Source organism: Sciurus carolinensis, chromosome 6 (genome assembly GCF_902686445.1).
Source record: "Sciurus carolinensis chromosome 6, mSciCar1.2, whole genome shotgun sequence".
In the NCBI taxonomy this organism is placed as follows: Eukaryota; Metazoa; Chordata; class Mammalia; order Rodentia; family Sciuridae; genus Sciurus; species Sciurus carolinensis.
Genome location: NC_062218.1, coordinates 20,915,167 through 20,932,931, shown reverse-complemented (window position 1 = coordinate 20,932,931; position 17,765 = coordinate 20,915,167). Strand labels below are relative to the sequence as shown.

General features: G+C 34.2%; 1 pseudogene; it reads left to right on the top strand.

The window, feature by feature from the left end:
* Positions 1-2,457, top strand: part of LOC124986994 (elongation factor 1-alpha 1-like) — a 78,631-nt pseudogene extending 76,174 nt beyond the window's left edge.
* Positions 2,458-17,765: the final 15,308 nt, after the last annotated feature.

The following is a 17,765-nucleotide window of genomic DNA, read 5'->3' as shown; positions in this document are numbered from 1 at the left end:
CCAGCCGGAAGTAAAAGCTGGAAAAGTAGTATTAAAAAATAAGGACAGGGCTGGGGAGATAGCTCAGCTCGTAGAGTGCTTGCTTCAAGGCCCTGAGTTCGATCCCCAGTAACACACACAAAAAATAAATAAACAAGGACAAAAGGCAAGAATTATACATATATATAAATATATATACTCAAATTGGGGGCATGACAGAGCAATTAGAAGAAAGAGATTAAAGGGATATGAATAGGAAAAGCAGAACTCAAAATATTACTATTTGCAGATGACATGATTCTATATTTAGAAGATGCAAAAAATTCCACCAGAAAACTTCTAGAACTAATAAACAAATTTAGTAAAGTAGGAGGATATAAAATCAACACCCATAAATCAAACATGTTCCTCTACATCAGTGATGAATCTACTGAAAGAGAAATTAGGAAAATTACCCCATTCACAATAGCCTCAAAAAAAAAAAATACTTAGAAATTAACCTAACTAAAGGGGTGAAAGACCTCTATAATTAAAACTACAGGACACTCAAGAAAGAAAGTAAAGAAGACCTTAGGAAATGGAAAGGTCTCCTATGTCTTAGATAGGCAGAATTAATACTGTCAAAATGGCCATACTACCAAAAGTGTTATATAGATTTAACACAATTCTTATTAAAAACCCAATGACATTCTTCATAGAACTAGAAAAAGCAATCATGAAATTCATTTGGAAAAATAGGAGACCCAGAATAGCCAAAGCAATCCTTAACAAGAAGAGTGACGCAGGAGGCATCACAATGCCAGAACTTAAACTATACTACAGAGCAATAGCAACAAAAATGGCATGGCCCTGAGTGTACTTTCTGTTGTAAAGTTATTTGTATAAGTGAGAGAAGCATAGGGCACACTGGTCCCTTCTTTAATGAGGTCCTCAAAATAAAGCATAAAAATAGTTTCAGTCTTCTAAAAGTGGCTGTCTTAACAGTCTTACCCAAAGCAGTCATGGAGCTTCAAGAGGAAGTTATGGCTTTTTTCACAACACATTTGCCTCCAGAACCCAGGTGTCATGAAAACCACTGCTAAATCAAAGGCAAAATGGGAAAGAAAAAGACTCATATCAACATCGTTGTTATCAGATCCGTAGATTTGGGCAGTCTACCCGTACTGGACATCTGATCTACAAATGTGTTGGGCTTGATAAAAGAATCGCTGAAAAATTTGAGAAGGAAGCTGCTGAGATGGGAAAGGGCTCCTTCAAGTATGCCTGGGTCTTGGGTTAACTGAAAGCTGAGCACGAGTATGGCATCACCATTGACATCTCCCTGTGGAAATTTGAGACCAGCAAGTATTTGTGACTATCATTGATGCCACAGAACACAGAGACTTTATGAAAAACATGATTAGAGGACATCTCAAGCTGACTGTGCTGTCCGAATTGTTGCTGCTGGTGTTGGTGAATTTGAAGCTGGTATCTCCAAGAATGGGCAGACCTGTGAGCACGCCCCTCTGGCTTACACACTGGGTGTGAAACATCTAATTGTTGGTATTAACAAAATGGATTTTGTTGAGTCACCTTATAGTCAGAAGAGATACAAGGAAATATTAATGAAGCCAGCACCTACATTAAGAAAATTGATGATAACCCTGACACAGTAGCATTTGTGCCAATTTCTGGTTGGAATGGTGATAACACATTATAACCAAGTGCTAATATGTCTTGGTTCAATAGATAGAAAGTCACCTGTAAAGATGGCAGTGCCAGTGGAACCACACTGCTTGAAGCTTTAGATTGCGTCCTGCCACCAACTTGTCCAAGTGACAAACCTTTGTGTCTGCCCCTCCAGGATGTGTACAAAATTGGTGGGACTGGTACTGTCCTGTGTGTCAAGTGGAGTCTGGTGTTGCCAAGCCTGGCATGGTGGTCACCTTTGCTCCAAAGTCACAACTGAATTAAAGTCTGTTGAAATGCACCATGAAGCTCTGAGTGAAGTTCTTCCTGGAGACAACATGGGCTTCAATGTCAAGCAGGTGTCTGTCAAAAAAGATGTGTGTCATGACAATGTTGCTGGTGACAGCAAAAATGACCCACAAATGGAAGCAGCTGATTTCACTGCCTAGGTGATTATCCTGAACCATCCAGGCCAAATCAGTTTTGGCTATGACCCTGTACTAGATTGGCACACAGCTCACATTACTTGCAAGTTTGCTGACCTGAAAGAAAAGATTGATCACTGTTCTGGTAAGAAGCTGGAAGAAGGTTTTAAATTCTTAAAATCTGCTTATGCTGCCAATCATTGATATGGTTCCAGGAAAACCCATGTGTGTTGAGAACTTCTCTGACTCTCCTCCTCTGGATAGTTTTGCTGTTTGTGATATGAGGCAGACAGTTGCTGTGGGTGTCATCAAAGCAGTGGACAAGAAGGCTGCTAGAGCTGGCAAGGTCACTAGGTCAACCCAGAAATCTCATAAGGCTAAATGAACATTACCTCTAACACATGCCACCCCAGTCTTAATCAGTGGTGGAAGAACGATCTCAGAACTGTTTTTTTCTATTGGCCATTTAAGATTAATAGTAAAAGACTGGTTAATGATAAAAATGCATCCTAAAACCTTGAGAAGGAAAGGGGAATGTTTTGTGGACCATTTGTGTTTTGTGTGTGGCAGTTTTAAGTTATTAATTTTTAAAATCAGTACTTCTTAATGGAAACATCTTGACCAAAAATCTGTCACAGAATTTTGAGACCCATTAAAGCAAAAGTTTATTGAGGAAAAAAAAGAGGAAGTTATGTGAATAATACTAGACAAGATATGATAGAGATTTCTCTTTTAGAAAAGTTGATATCATGCTTCTCTACTATCTCAGAAAAATCTTATCTCACCAGAGTGGGAGTTATTTTTACTAGAAATTTCTATCGGAGACTACTGATATTAAAAAAAAAAAAATAGGTTCGTCTTTTCAGATTCTCCATCAAAAGATATCAAGATTCAAATATCTTTGATGATCAATAAATTATTATTCAAATTTTTCAGAAGAGTACTCAATAATCTTTAATAATGGACATTTCTGATTCCAGCCGACTCTATTCCTTGGGGCTCCAGGAGAGGCAGAACATTATGGCGGGAAAGTGTGGTGGAAGGAAGTGATTCACAGGTTGATTAGGAAACTGAGAGAGACTCCACTCACTAGATCCAAAATACATACTCCAAAGGCATGCCCCTAGTGCTCACTTCCTCCAGGTATATCCTACCTGCCTTTAGGGAATTTAAGGAACCAATTGGGTTAAGTATTTCAGAACCCAGTGATCTCAATTCTGAATATTATTGCATTTTCTCACACCTAATATCTTAACCTCAGCATTTAGGAAATAGTTGTAGAACAACTTCCATGTTTTGAATAGCTTTTATGGGCTAAATCTTTTGTTGAGTAAATGAATTTGTATATTATTGTTCATTGAAACCAACGAGTGATACTCATTATTGTTAAAATTCCTGTTGAGTTTCCTGTACTATGTTGAATAAAAGTGGTCTTAAAGAACATCTTTACCTTGTTCCAGATTGTAGAGGGAATGCTTTCAATTTTTCTCCATTTAGAAGGATGTTGGCCTTGAGTTTAGCATAGATAACTTTTATAATGTTGATGTATTTTCCTACTATCCCAAGCTGTTCTAGTGTTTTGAACATAAAAGGCTGCTGTATTTTGTCAAATTCTTTTTCTGCATCTATTGACATGATCATATGATTCTAATTTTTAAGTTTATTGATATGATGAATTATGTTTATTGATTTCCACATGTTGAACCAACCTTGAATCTCTGGATGAACCCCATTTGATTGTTGTGTATTATCGTATGCAAATTGTTAGAATTTTATTGAGAATTTTTGCATCTATGTTAATAAGGGATATTGGTCTGAAGCTTTCTTTCCTTGATGTTTCTTTGTCTGGTTTTGGTATCAGGGTGATATTAGCCTCATAGAATGAGTTTGAAAGCGTTCTTCCCTTTCTATTTCATGGAATAATTTAAGGAATGTTGGTGTTATTTCTTCTTTGAAGTTCCTGTAGAACTTGGCTGAGAAACCATCTGGTCCTGGTCTTTTCTTGGTTCGTAGTCTTTTGATGGTGTCTTCTATTTCATTGTTTGAAATTGATATGTTTAAATTTTGTATGTCTTCTTGATTCAGTTTGAGTAGGTCATAGGGCTCTAGAAATTTGTTGAGGTCTGTAAGATTTTCTAATTTATAAATTTCAAAATAGTTCTAATTATCTTTTGTATTTCAATTGTGTCCATTGTGTTATTTCCTTTTTCATCATAAATTTTAGTAATTTGAGTTTTCTCTCTTTCTCTTCATTAGTATGACTAAGGGTTTATCAATTTTATTAATTTTTTTCAAAGAACCAACCTTTTATTTTGTCAAATGTAATTATTTCTTTTGTTTCAATTTCTTTGATTTCAGCTCTGATTTTAATTATTTCCTGTCTTCTATTGTTTTTGGTGTTGATTTGTTCTTTTTCCTAAGGTTTTGAGATTCAATGTTAGGTCATTTATTAGTTGAGTTTCTATTCTTTTAATGAATGGGCTCAATGCAGCGAACTTTCCTCTTAGTACTGTCTTCATAGTGTTCCAGAGATTTTGATATTTACCTCTAAGAATTTTTTAATTTCATCCCTGGTTTATTCTGCTATCCATTCATCATTCAATGGCATATCATTAAGTCTTCAAGTGTTGGAGTAGCTTCCATTTTTTTTATTTAAGTAGTATGAGATAAATCAGACAATGTTTTGTTGATTTCTAATTTCATTCCACTATGATAAGATAAAATGCAGAATGAAGGGTAGTATATCTATTTTTTATATTTGCTAAGAATTGTTGCATAAGTTACAATCTAATTTAAAGAAGGTTCCATGTGCTGTTCAGAAGAATGTGTATTTACTCATTGATTGATGAAATAGTCTACATATGCTTTTAAGTTCAATACTTTATAGTTTCTTTGTTTAGTTTTTGTTTGGAAGACTTTTTCAGTAATGAGAGAGGTGTGTTAAATTCACCCAGTGTTATTTTGTTGTGGGCTATTTGATTATTGAAATCGAGAAGCGTTTGTTTGATGTACATAGATGCTCCATTGTTTGAGATATACATATTTACAATTGCTATGTCTTATTGATATATAATTCTCTTAAGCAGTATGAGATGAATCAGGTATTATTACCCTATCTTATTACACAACTGGTGTGATTCTACATCATGTAAATCAGAAAAATGAGAAGTCATACTCCATTTATGTATGATGTGTTAAAATGCATTCTCCTATCATGTATAACTAATAAGATCAATTTTAAAAAGAAAAAAAGAAAAAAAAGTTGTGTTGAAATTGTATTGGAATACAAAAGACATTTTGAATTGGAGAACAAAACATTATTGTAGATGCTGACATTAAAGAAACTGGTAAAAACTTGCAATGATTAGAAATAAAATGAAGAGTAAGATTTATCCTTGGAGAAAGGTATACATTCAAATCAAATTAACAAATTGAGCAGTATCAAAAAATTTTGGAAAATATCTTCTAAGAAATTTTTAAAAATCTCCAAGAAATGTAGAGTGATGTCCAGGTAAGTTAGCCAACTAGAACCCTAACCAGTAATTTTGTGAAAACTAATGCAGAAAAACATTACTATATCAAGGACTGAGAGGTGAGGATCTGCTGTTGGTATAAACTTGGAAAACAGACCATTAAAACTGTATACATTTTTCAAAAAGTAAATGTCACTGTCCATTTTTATGACAATTATGTTACCAGGGTCTGTAAGCAATGTCCCTATTAAGATCCAATTTAGTTCCAAAAACTAGGGTAGTGAGGAAAAGTGATGAGGCTGACATTCTGTTTTCATCAAAGTGAAACAAAGAAGAGAATGTAGTTATAAAATTTACAGAAAAAGTGGACAAAATATTCTTATTTTAAAAAGAAATGTTCTTGAACTAAAAGGAGAAAATAAAAGTGCACAAGGAAAATATGCATCGAACGAGCATAAACCATAACAATAAAAAATAAAGAACATTAAAACAATTGTTTTTCTACCAACTGCCAATGACAATACAGAAACTTATATGAAACCAAAAGAAAAGATAAAAAGATGCTGCTATTAAATTGAAAAAAAAAAAAAAAAAACTTGTGAAGGGAAGAAGAGGAGAGGAAGGATGAAGAGAACAGAAAGGAGAAGTAGGTGAAAGTTTAAAAAAAATCATGGGCTAGAGAAAATAAAATTCTTATGAGGTAAAAGTTACATCAAAAATATCAGAATTTGTATAAACGTACTTGAAGACTTGTTACGACAATACAATATGTATTCTAACAGAATCTATTACTCTTCTGTGTCAACTTGACCAGGCCACAGGGCGACCAGGTATTGAGTCTAACATTATTCTGGGTGTTTCTGCCAGGGTGTTGTTTTATACCAACATTTTAATCCATAGAGATAAGGGGACAGATATTCATAATGTAACTGATTCTCATAAAATTATTTGAAGACCAGAATAAAAAAAGAAAATACAGGCCTTTTCCCAGGTAAGAGGGAATTCTCCAACAGAGCTTTTGTATCTCATCTGTAACCATGACACTGCTAGGTCTGTGTCTAAGAATCTTCTGACCAGAATTACAATTTTGTTCTCCTGAGTCATTTTTTTTTGAAGTTGAAGATGGACATAATAACTTCAATTTTATTTATTTTTTTATGTGGTGCTGAGGATCAAACCTAGTGCCTCACACATGCTAGGTATGTGCTCTATTACTGGGTCACAACCTCAGTTCTCTCCAGAGTTTTGCACAAACCAGTCCACTATGTAGATTAGAAGTTGTTAGTCTCCATAATGATGGGAGTCATTCCTTATTATGTATATTTTTAGTAATCAAATGGAAAAAAGAAATCTTAGGCTAGCCCTGGTTTGGAATGTAGAGAGAAAATAGACATATGATTCGCATTCCTATAAAAGCTTTACTATATTATTGAAAAAAAAAATGCAATACGTAGCTCCATCCACTGAACAAGAGAAAACAGAAGGCTAAAATCCTAGAAAGGAGACTGCATTCAAAACAGTACTCTGAGTGAGCCCTTTTCAAGGTGTAGAACAGAAAGTGGAACTTAATCACAAAGCAGTTGTATTGCTGGATGTTACGGTTTGGATGTGAGGTGTCCCCCAAAAGCTCATGTGTGAAGCAATGCAAGAACATTCAGAAGTGAAATCATAGGGTTATGAGAGCCTTAGCCTAATCCTTGAATTAATCCCCTGATATCAGTTAGCCCAGTGGTAACTTGAAGATAGATAGGGTATGGCTGGAAGAGGTGGATCACTGAAGGGTGTGTCTTTGGGATATATACTTAGTGAACTCACCTTAGTCATTCTTTTCTCTCTGAACATCCTGTGAGCCACTTTCCTTGGCCACACTCTTCCACCATGAGCCCTGAAGAAATGGAACCTTGTGTCTATGGACTGAGAAATCTGAAACCATGAGTCCCCAAATAAATCTTTCCTCCTATAAAATTGATTATGTCAGGTCTTTCAGACACAGCAGGGAAAAAGCTGACTAAAACACTGGGTAAACAAATTGAAATCAAATTGGCGTTCTGGAGATACCTAGAATTTAAAGGCGAGTTAACCACAAGAAGTGTCAGTTAGAAGATCCAGAAAATGTCTTTCTTTACCTGTGTCCCTGTATTAAGTTATGCATTTAAAGGGCAACATTCTACAAGGTCTGGCAAAGAACAATGTTAATAGTTTCAGAGTAATTAGAGATTACAAGAGTTAAACAGTTTAATGAAGCCAATGAAGATCTGATCGTATAACATGAGGTGACTTTGGTGTAGAGCACAAGTTTTTCAAGCACACATGGAACGTTCACCAAGATGGACCATAGTTTGGGACATGGAATAATGCCACAAAGCTCAAAGAATTTTAATCACCCCAAGTATGTCCTCTGATCAAATTGAAATTAAATTAGTAATATCAGCAAGGAATTTTGTCTAGAAAACACTGATAGAGTCGAAACTGAGTAATACATGTGTACGCATTGTGTGTGTGTGCATAAAGGATTTGAAAACACTGAGATCTATTCACAACAAAAAACATAAAATTTCGGTGATTTATCTGAATCAGTGCTTAATCTGATAATATAAATCGAAGTGACTTTTTGTCATTGGACCAAAAAAACCTGACAAAATCTCCTTAGAGGAGGAAAAGTTTATTTTGACAAATGATTGCAGAGGTTTAGTTGACTCCACAGTTCGGGACCAGAGAAGAGGCAGACCAGCATGGAAATGTGTGGGGAAAGTAGCTCTGGAAATGGCAACCAGGAAGCAGAGAGCTCCCCATGTACAAAATGCATGCTCCTCAAAGCATGCTTCCAGGAACTTCTCTATTCCACCCTACCGGTCCTTTGTTACCACCCAGCTAATCCGTATCAGTGGGTTAGATTACAGCTCTCATAGTCTAATTATTTCACTTCTGAACATTCTTATTTTGCCTCACACATGATCATTTGGAGTATAATGATATCTAAATTATAGTAGTGCTTAAGGAATTGCTATAGATTTAAATATTTATGTTAGTAAAGATGAAAATTTTAAATCAATAGACCAAGTTTTCATCATCAAAAGCAAACGAAGAGAATTCAACCTGAATAGGCTAGTGTATGGAACGCATAAACATAAGAGATGAAATCAATGAAACAAGAAAAGAAAAGCATGAGAAATGACAATTAAATTTAAAGCAACTTATTTAATAGATTAATCAAGCTTAAGAAATCCTAGCTAGATTGAAATCAAAGTACCACTAGGGATTCCGATTTCACTTAAGGTATGATGTCTTCCAATTTCACTAGCTGTTGGCAGAATTGCCAATACAACAAGCAAAAAGGATTACCAACACTACAGGTCTCACAGACATTAAAACATCAATAATGAGATATAATGCTACATCAAATAATGTTTACAGCTTAAAAGAAATGAGACAAATGCCATGAATGAAATAAATTATCAAGTTAGCCTGAGAAGAAATAGAAAGTCTGAAGTGCCATGCATCTATGAAAGAAAATGATCTATTAAGGAAAAAACCCTTTTGCATTTGAAGGAAATTTTGGATCTAGATATCTTTTCAATTGATTTCTTTCTCATATTTAAAAAATAAGGTCAGCATTTATAAAACAATTCCAATAACATAAGCAGAATGAATATTCACCAAATCATTAAAGGCCAGTAAAAATTGACTCATAGTACTTAAACTAAGAAAATGTAGAAAATTGGACAAATATTTGATGCTCCTGATTTAGAAGATCCAATAATTTTAAGATGTATAATCTTCTCAAATTGACCTAAACACTAAAAAAAAAAAAAAAAAAAAAAAAAAAATCCCATATCAAATTCACATTTGGTAAGTGCCAGGAAGTCATATTAAATGGCAAGATTGTACATTACATGAAAAAAAATAATTTCAGCTAAGGAGGTGTAGACATCAATTAATACATATTTGTATTATTTCAGAGTACAACAAAACTATGGAAAATAAGGCTGTTTTACAAAATGAGGTATAAAAATTGAGCACGCCAACTGGGAGACTATGGAAGGAAGATTTTGGAGGAATCAAGGAGTCTATGAATTAAAGGCAGTGAGCCTGTGCTTTCAACTCTGCTGCTATCACATACTGTTAAAAGCTGTAAATCAAAGGGTTATTATAGAACATTTAGAATTTGTGCAGCATAGAGTAACATATGTAGTAAGTAGAGTTAGAATTAAATCCAAGAATGAGGGCTTCAAAGTTGAATGAATTTTTGTAGTGTCAGAGGAGTGATCAAGATGATACTTTTAAAGATTCCGAAATTTGAATACAGATGTTAGTGTTCTATTGAAACTCGTGCTGAATTCAGATCTTGCTTTAGCTTGTTTCCCCCTAAAATGAAAAGCAGAAAATGAGACAAGGAACAAGGTCATTTGCATTCTTCCTGTCCATACCCTGTTAAATAAATATTTTCAACATATTTTTCTTATCTATAAACAAGTTTCTCATAATTTATCTGAATAAGTTTATCCAGAATTCTCCAGAAAAACAACCCAGGATTCACTTAGAAAGTTTTTTGTATGGTATTATTTGTATTACTCTATTCAATCTCACCAAAACAATTATAAATTACCAACATATGTTTTGAATTTTGATGACTTAAGTTTGAGAATAAGCCTTTATTTACTTCATCTTTCACTTTGTATAATTAAAGACTAAGAATTAACTTACTTTGGAAAAGATAATGCAAGTAAAATAACAAATTTCTCTATCAAGACACATTTTGTCTTCCACAGTTCAATGCTTGCCTATTGGAAGAAAAACCGAATGTCCTTACCTCTTTCAGTACGGCATTAATACCTGTTGTGAAAAACCTTTACGAGTGCTAATTGTTCCAGCAAGCAGTGAAAGGAGAACAGCAGGCCCAGAGATTGCATATGACTATCCACAATAAAATGAAGTTCTATGCTTCATGGGCCTCTAAGCATGCAGCTAACCCTCCAGCTTACAAAAGGTACAGAGTGCCACTAAAAGGCATCAAGATTTCCTAAAGACAATTATAAAGGCATATAACATCTGTTCCCAATCGTGGGCAACAGGAGAGAAAATGTGCGCCACATGATATGTTACATACAACAAAGACGTCCAGCTGTGGGAAGAAAAGCATGTGAAAAGGCAATGGCCAGGAAAGAACAGTGCAGAGCAAGCATTGTATAATGACAGTGACCCATGGCAATCTCTTTGAGTAGCTCTGTGGTGCCAAGATCAGTTTGTTCCCCTTCAAAAAGAGCCACCTGTGACATCCTCGATTATTGGCACTATTCATAAAAGGCTATTGTTTTCAGGGTAATTTGGATGTAACATTGCAAATAACAAACTTCTAAAAAAGCCACACAGGAAAAAGCCCTTTCTCAGTCCTTTGTTTCAATAGTCCAGGATCAAAAAGCCTTTATCTCCACAGAGAAATCCATGTCCCTCCTAATGTCTTGGCATAATTCAACCTTGAAACATAATGGTACCCTTATGAATACCTGTGTTGAAAACAATGACTAAGGACACTTACACAGCCTTTGATGCATCCGAGCCTATGTCTCCTCTTTCAGTTCCATTCTCCCTGGCTGCAGTCGCACCGCCTGCTTACTGTTGCACCCACATAATGTTGAAGCCAGAATTGAGGGAGGGCAGTTAGGGTAGAATAAGGAATCTGGTCAAATCGAGGAATGGAGGCCAACAGAGTCTGGGAAGTTGGAGACCATGCCTGGGAGATTGAAATGTCAGTGTTTCCAGAGCCCTTTTGGTCACTAAGGTTACCTGCCGAACTGCCCCTCCCAGGAAGCTGCCATCAGGGAGTTGCTAATTAATACCCTCCCTCCGGCCCCTACCTACCTGAATCCTCCCTGTGACCCTTCCGCTGCCATCTGCTTCTCACCTTCTTTGCTATGTCTCCTGCATCTCCTGGGCCTAGTCACGTGTAGGCAGGAAGGAGAGAGATAAGGGGGAGAGAACTAGGATTCTAGAACATCAGCCATCACCCCCTTCTCCCTCCTGGGAGAAGTCTGTATTCTTACCTTTAAATAAAAGCTGCTTAATATGCTTGCCTTAGTGTGCTTTTCGAATGTGCAAACTTCAACATTTGAGGCAGCAGAACTCGTCACCGGTAAAAGGCGGTATCAATGTGAACCACCAACTGGGCACATATGTACAATGTTACTATCCACTAGGATGCCCTCCACCCCACACTGCACAAGGTGTGCTTTGTCCCCATCTCCACATCTTTACTGACACACTGCCATAACAGTAAGACCCTCCAGGGAAGACCAATTTACAGAGTAACCCTTGAATATCCCTCTTATTTCTGATTCATTTTCACACAGTAATAACTATCATCTAATATAATGTTTTCTTCGTTTTAAAATTTGTATATTTACTGTCTTTTCCTGAAAATATAAGTATTATAAAGTATGAAAATTGGGGATTCTTGGTTCAGTGCTGTATTCTCAATATCTACAATAATGTATGGCATATGATAAAAATTCAAAACTATTTTCAAATGATTGGGTTGCATTATGATTTTCCTGGATCTGCATATGTGAGTTGTGTAGTAAGGATTAAGTCAGTGGGCGACTGTACTCAAATCCTGTGTGCTCCAAAGAAAGAGCTGGTACTTGAATCCTTCAAGGGAGATAACCTTTGAACCCTTAAAATATCCTGCCTGGTAAGAGTATGATCCCATAAGCAAGACTCTGGGTCACATAGTGTACCTGGGAGTTTGGGCCATTCTACATCAGTGTGACTTTTGGCTGGATCCAAGTCACTTAAGGCTTAGATGAGTTACGAAGGATCTCCATTCCCACAAGTCTGACCATTTGAAAACCCTATTAAGGCAGCACTTCCTGTATGACATCATGAATCCTCCTTGGGAGAGTTATGCAGTCCGTTTGGAGGCTCCCATCTGGCTTCTGCACTATGAAACTTCTTCCTTTGCTGATTTTAATTGGTATTCTTTCACTGAAATAAATTGTCACTGAGTGTATAATAACTTTTCTGAATTCTTTGGTTCCTCTTAGCAAGTGACCAAACCTAAGGGGGGAATTTGGTACTTCTGAGAAAATAATTAAATCCATATTTGAATAAAAATTAACTAATCACTTAGGTAACCAATGTAATCTTAAAACTGATTTTAAAACTCAAAAGATCGAGGTTCATTTTTGAAAATTTATACATTAGGTTCTATTATGATTCACTGATTTTTGGATAGATAAGTATTACAGTCATTACTAAAATTATTGTATTGGTACAATAATTTATTAATCATATTTATGTACCTAAAATTATCTGAGTACAATACAAATACGTTTCTACATACATTCAAAATTGACCTAATCTTCTCCATGATAAATATTGCATAGTGCCTGTTCTTATCTACTTTAAGTAACTTTCACAGCCAAATTATAAACAAGAATATAATGTAAAATTTATATCAACTTTGCAGATATAAATAGATAAATGATTTAGGATATTTATTTAATAATTTGGTGTATATACACAAATATAATTTTTTCTAATATTATTTTATTTATTTTTTATCCTATCACTTAAGCAAATAGTATAATGATCATATACTATAAATGCCAGACAAAACAAAAAGTTCTGCTTAACTTCAATCTGCCAGTTTTCCTAGAGGATGAAAGTCCTAGAGGTTAGAGAGCTGTTAGACCTTTCATATGTCTGAAAACTTTCTTAATAATATTTATTTTCAAATAATTTTAGGGCTTCTTAGCTTTTCATTCCCCCAAAAAAGCATACCGAAGTACTTATGATCATTAAATAATACTATTTATTTTTATGACATTGTAGATATACTTTATTTCCTAGGACACTGCAGATTTAAGAGATCATGCAAATTTAGTAAGTTAAAAATCATCCTAATATCTTTTGATTCACACTACAATTTCTAGAATGAGTATTAACATAAAATCATCACTAAAATATAATTTATATTCATGGCAATAGGAATAATCATGTTAATATTTTGAGGACATGTAAATTGAGAAAAGAAGTGTGGATTTTAAGTATAATATTACTAAACATTCACTGAAATGTTGCTAATTCTATGAGTATTATTATATCCCATGCTGGTATATTTATTACTATAGATTTTTCAAAGATGCATAAATGTCTGCATTTTCATTGTTTATCTGGAAATATCTGGATGCATATTTTTCTAGGTTGAGAAATTTACAATTGCATGATCATATATTTTAATACATTTCAAATATGGATTAATTATCAAAAATTATGTGTTGATAATTTTTTGTGGGAGTTCTTTTCAAAACATTTTTAGTCCATTGAAAATGAATGTTTAATGTAGATATGGTTTGCTCTGAGAACAATTATGAATGGATTTATTTGTTATGAAAAGCAATTATAATTTGAGTTCATATAATTTGAACATGCTTTTAAAATAAAATACACTTCACATTTCTTTATTTTGATTGAGTAAAGAACAATACATTACTATTAAATCAAAATTAGTAGTGATGCATTTCTGTAATACCAAAACGCAGGAAAAGCAATCAACTTTATTTTAGGAAAATACTCCTCATGTAAATATAAATTTCCTCTTGTAATCACCTATAGAAGTACTTAGAATTTAATTAGAGCAAGAAATAAAATTTCTTACAACAGCCTTCCAGGAGTAAGTATGTTGAGTTCTGGGCTGTGAATATCACCACATGTGAAACAAGATACAAACACAACCTCTAGCACCCATCCACATACAGTTTTAAATTCCTCCTCATTGTCTTCAGTATCACCTGATAGATTCAGACCTCCATTTAAAGATTAAATAAAAACTAACACAAAAGTTCTCTTAATTTCCCACCCTCAAATTTACAAATTCCTGTGCACTTGCACACTTTTTTATTTCTCTCCTGGATTTCAGTACAGATAATTTACCTTCTCCAGTTTAATAAAAGTTCTTTTTGCTCATAAGGAACAGTGCTTTATTAATTTTCCCTTTTTTCTTCAATAACTTCCCCAACTTCTCTTCTGAATGCTATCTGGTATATATGTATAAATGCCTATCCAAAATGCATAAAAGAGATGAAGGAATAAACAGGTTCTTATATAACCATACAATACTATTATTATAATTTCAAGGTGTCCTCTTTTTCCCTGTCCCCTCTCCACAGTTTCCATATATGAGGAAAAATAGTGATACTTCTCTCTCTGAGACTGGCTTATTTTTCTCAAAATTTTGGTCTCCTCTTCCACCCATTTTTCTGCAAATCACATAATTTTGTTCTTCATTACAGTTAAATAAAATTCTATTGTGTACACATACCACATTTTCTTTATCCATTCATCTGTTGATGGAGACCTAAGCCGATTCTTATAATGAAGCTCTTGTGAGTTGTGCTGTGATAAACATGGGGTATGCATGTTTTCTAAAATATGCTGACTTTAATTCTTTTGGATAAATACCAAGGGGTTGGGTCTTATCTATTTTTAGCTTCTTGAGGAACCTCCATACTGATTTCCATAGTCGTTGCACTAATTTACATTTCTACTAGCAGCCTATAAGTGTTCAATGGGTTCAATGCTCAGCACCACATATAAATAAATGAATAAAAAATAAAGGTCTATCAATATCTAAAAAAGGTTAAAAAGAAAAGAAAACTCTTATCACAAAAAAGGAGACTGAAAATCAAATATCAGACCAACAATCCCAGTGGACCTTTGTCCCAAATCATTGTGTGCACCTCAGGACAATTTGTCTCTCCTAAAATCATTTACTCCCCTTTAAATGGCCTCTCCTTGCAATTTCCTGTCCCCTATGAAAAGAGCATTTAAGCCTCAACCTGGTCCTTCTTTGAGTTTCATATTTTGTATACTTTTGTGTAGGTTTGTATTAATAAATCTGGGTGTTTTTCCTCCAACTAATCTACTGTTGGTTTATTTCATCAGAATCAGTTATCAAATATTAAGAGGGAAAGTCTTGGTTTACTTACAATGTCAAAGTGCCCAACACCTTCGAACTAGAAGAAAACAAAGATTTTATGCAGTAATTGTCAGAAGAGATATTTTCTCTTTGCCCTTGCTCTGAATAATGAAATATATACCACTTTTTTGGTTGTATTTTGCAAGCTTAGAGACTCAGGAATAGATAATGACAAAGCCTAGAGATTCAAGCAGGAATTGTAATTAGTATTCTAAAAGAACTATGCCTGTATTCCGCCCAACCTCACAAACTATTAAGCTAAATTTGTCGATATATCGACTCTGGTTGAAACTAGCTAGAGTTTTCTATTACTTGAAACTAAAGCCTTTGGATATAGAGCCAGATGGAAAGATGTTATCAGGATGATCTTTTGCTATTGTTGTTGCTTTATTTTTTAATGGATTAAAAGAAGCAATATTACCTGATAGAGGATTTAATTTTGAAAAAAGGACATAAATTTAGTATATGCTTGCTGATTTAAAGCAATTTTGAAACCACAGATAGATTTGTCAATTATGCCATTGATCAGGCGCTCCAATGAGAGGACTAGAAGATATTGATTCCATAAATAAGTGAAGGTCTTTTCTTTCCATGGAAGAAATTACAGAATAAGTACAAAGAATACTTTTGACTGAACAATGTAGAACTAGAGCAATTTGCAGACAGGAAGAAGATAACGAGACTGAAAACAAGAGTACTTAAGAGTCATGAAAGAAGCTGAGGGAAAAGCTAGGTAGAGTGATGTCGCAAGAAAAATGAAAGAAAAGGAACAAAGTATTTAAAGAAGAAAAACCGTACACTATTGCTAAATTCCATTGATAGGTCAAGTAAAATGATAATTAAACCATTTGATTTAGAGAGATACATGTCCTTGATTGCCCTACTCAGAGTTTTCTATATAAAGAAAACATGAAATTAGAAATCAGACTAAAGGTGTAGCAAAATTCAGAGTAAAATGACATAGAGACCGTGTAAGTTTGGGTGGTAAGGAGAATATAATGTCAATTTTATAAATATATTGTACATTGAGAAGTTCTGTGTTTTTTATATTATATATACATGTATAGTTTTATGTTTTTAATTAATACACATTAGGTGCAGTTTAAAGTTGATAAAAGAAAAAAATCGAAACAGAATTTCCGTATGCTCTTTTTCTGTCTCAAGTTTTTTTCTATTAGCATCTTGCATTATTATGATACATTTATAATAACTGACAAATACTGATGCATTATTTTAATTAAAATGCATACTTTACTTTGTGATGTGCAGTTCTATGTGATTAAACAAATGCATAACTTCAAGTTTCCATCATCATGATATTATACAAAATACTCTGCACTGTCCTAAAAATTATCCATATTCCCTTAATTCATCCCTTTCCTCTCCTTGGCTACCACTGGTCCTTTTATTGTCTCAATAAGTTTGCTTTCTCCAGAATCATATAGTTGGAATCATTCAGCATATCTTTTCAAATTGGCTCCTTTAACTTAGAAATATGTATTTGAAACTGATGGGAATGCAGGGAAAGGAACACTTATAGGCTGCTAGTAGAAATGTAAATTAGTGCAACGACTATGGAAATCAGTATGGAGGTTCCTCAAGAAGCTAAAAATAGATAAGACCCAACCTCTTGGTATTTATCCAAAAGAATTAAAGTCAGCATATTTTAGAAAACATGCATACCCCATGTTTATCACAGCACAACTCACAAGAGCTTCATTATAAGAATCAGCTTAGGTCTCCATCAACAGATGAATGGATAAAGAAAATGTGGTATGTGTACACAATAGAATTTTATTTAACTGTAATGAAGAACAAAATTATGTGATTTGCAGAAAAATGGGTGGAAGAGGAGACCAAAATTTTGAGAAAAATAAGCCAGTCTCAGAGAGAGAAGTATCACTATTTTTCCTCATATATGGAAACTGTGGGGAGGGGACAGGGAAAAAGAGGACACCTTGAAATTATAATAATAGTATTGTATGGTTATATAAGAACCTGTTTATTCCTTCATCTCTTTTATGCATTTTGGATAGGCATTTATATAAATATACCAGATAGCATTCAGAAGAGAAGTTGGTGAAGTTATTGAAGAAAAAAGGGAAAATTAATAAAGCACTGTTCCTTATGAGCAAAAAGAACTTTTATTAAACTGGAGAAGGTAAATTATCTGTACTGAAATCCAGGAGAGAAATAAAAAAGTGTGCAAGTGCACATAAATTTGTAAATTTGAGGGTGGGAAAT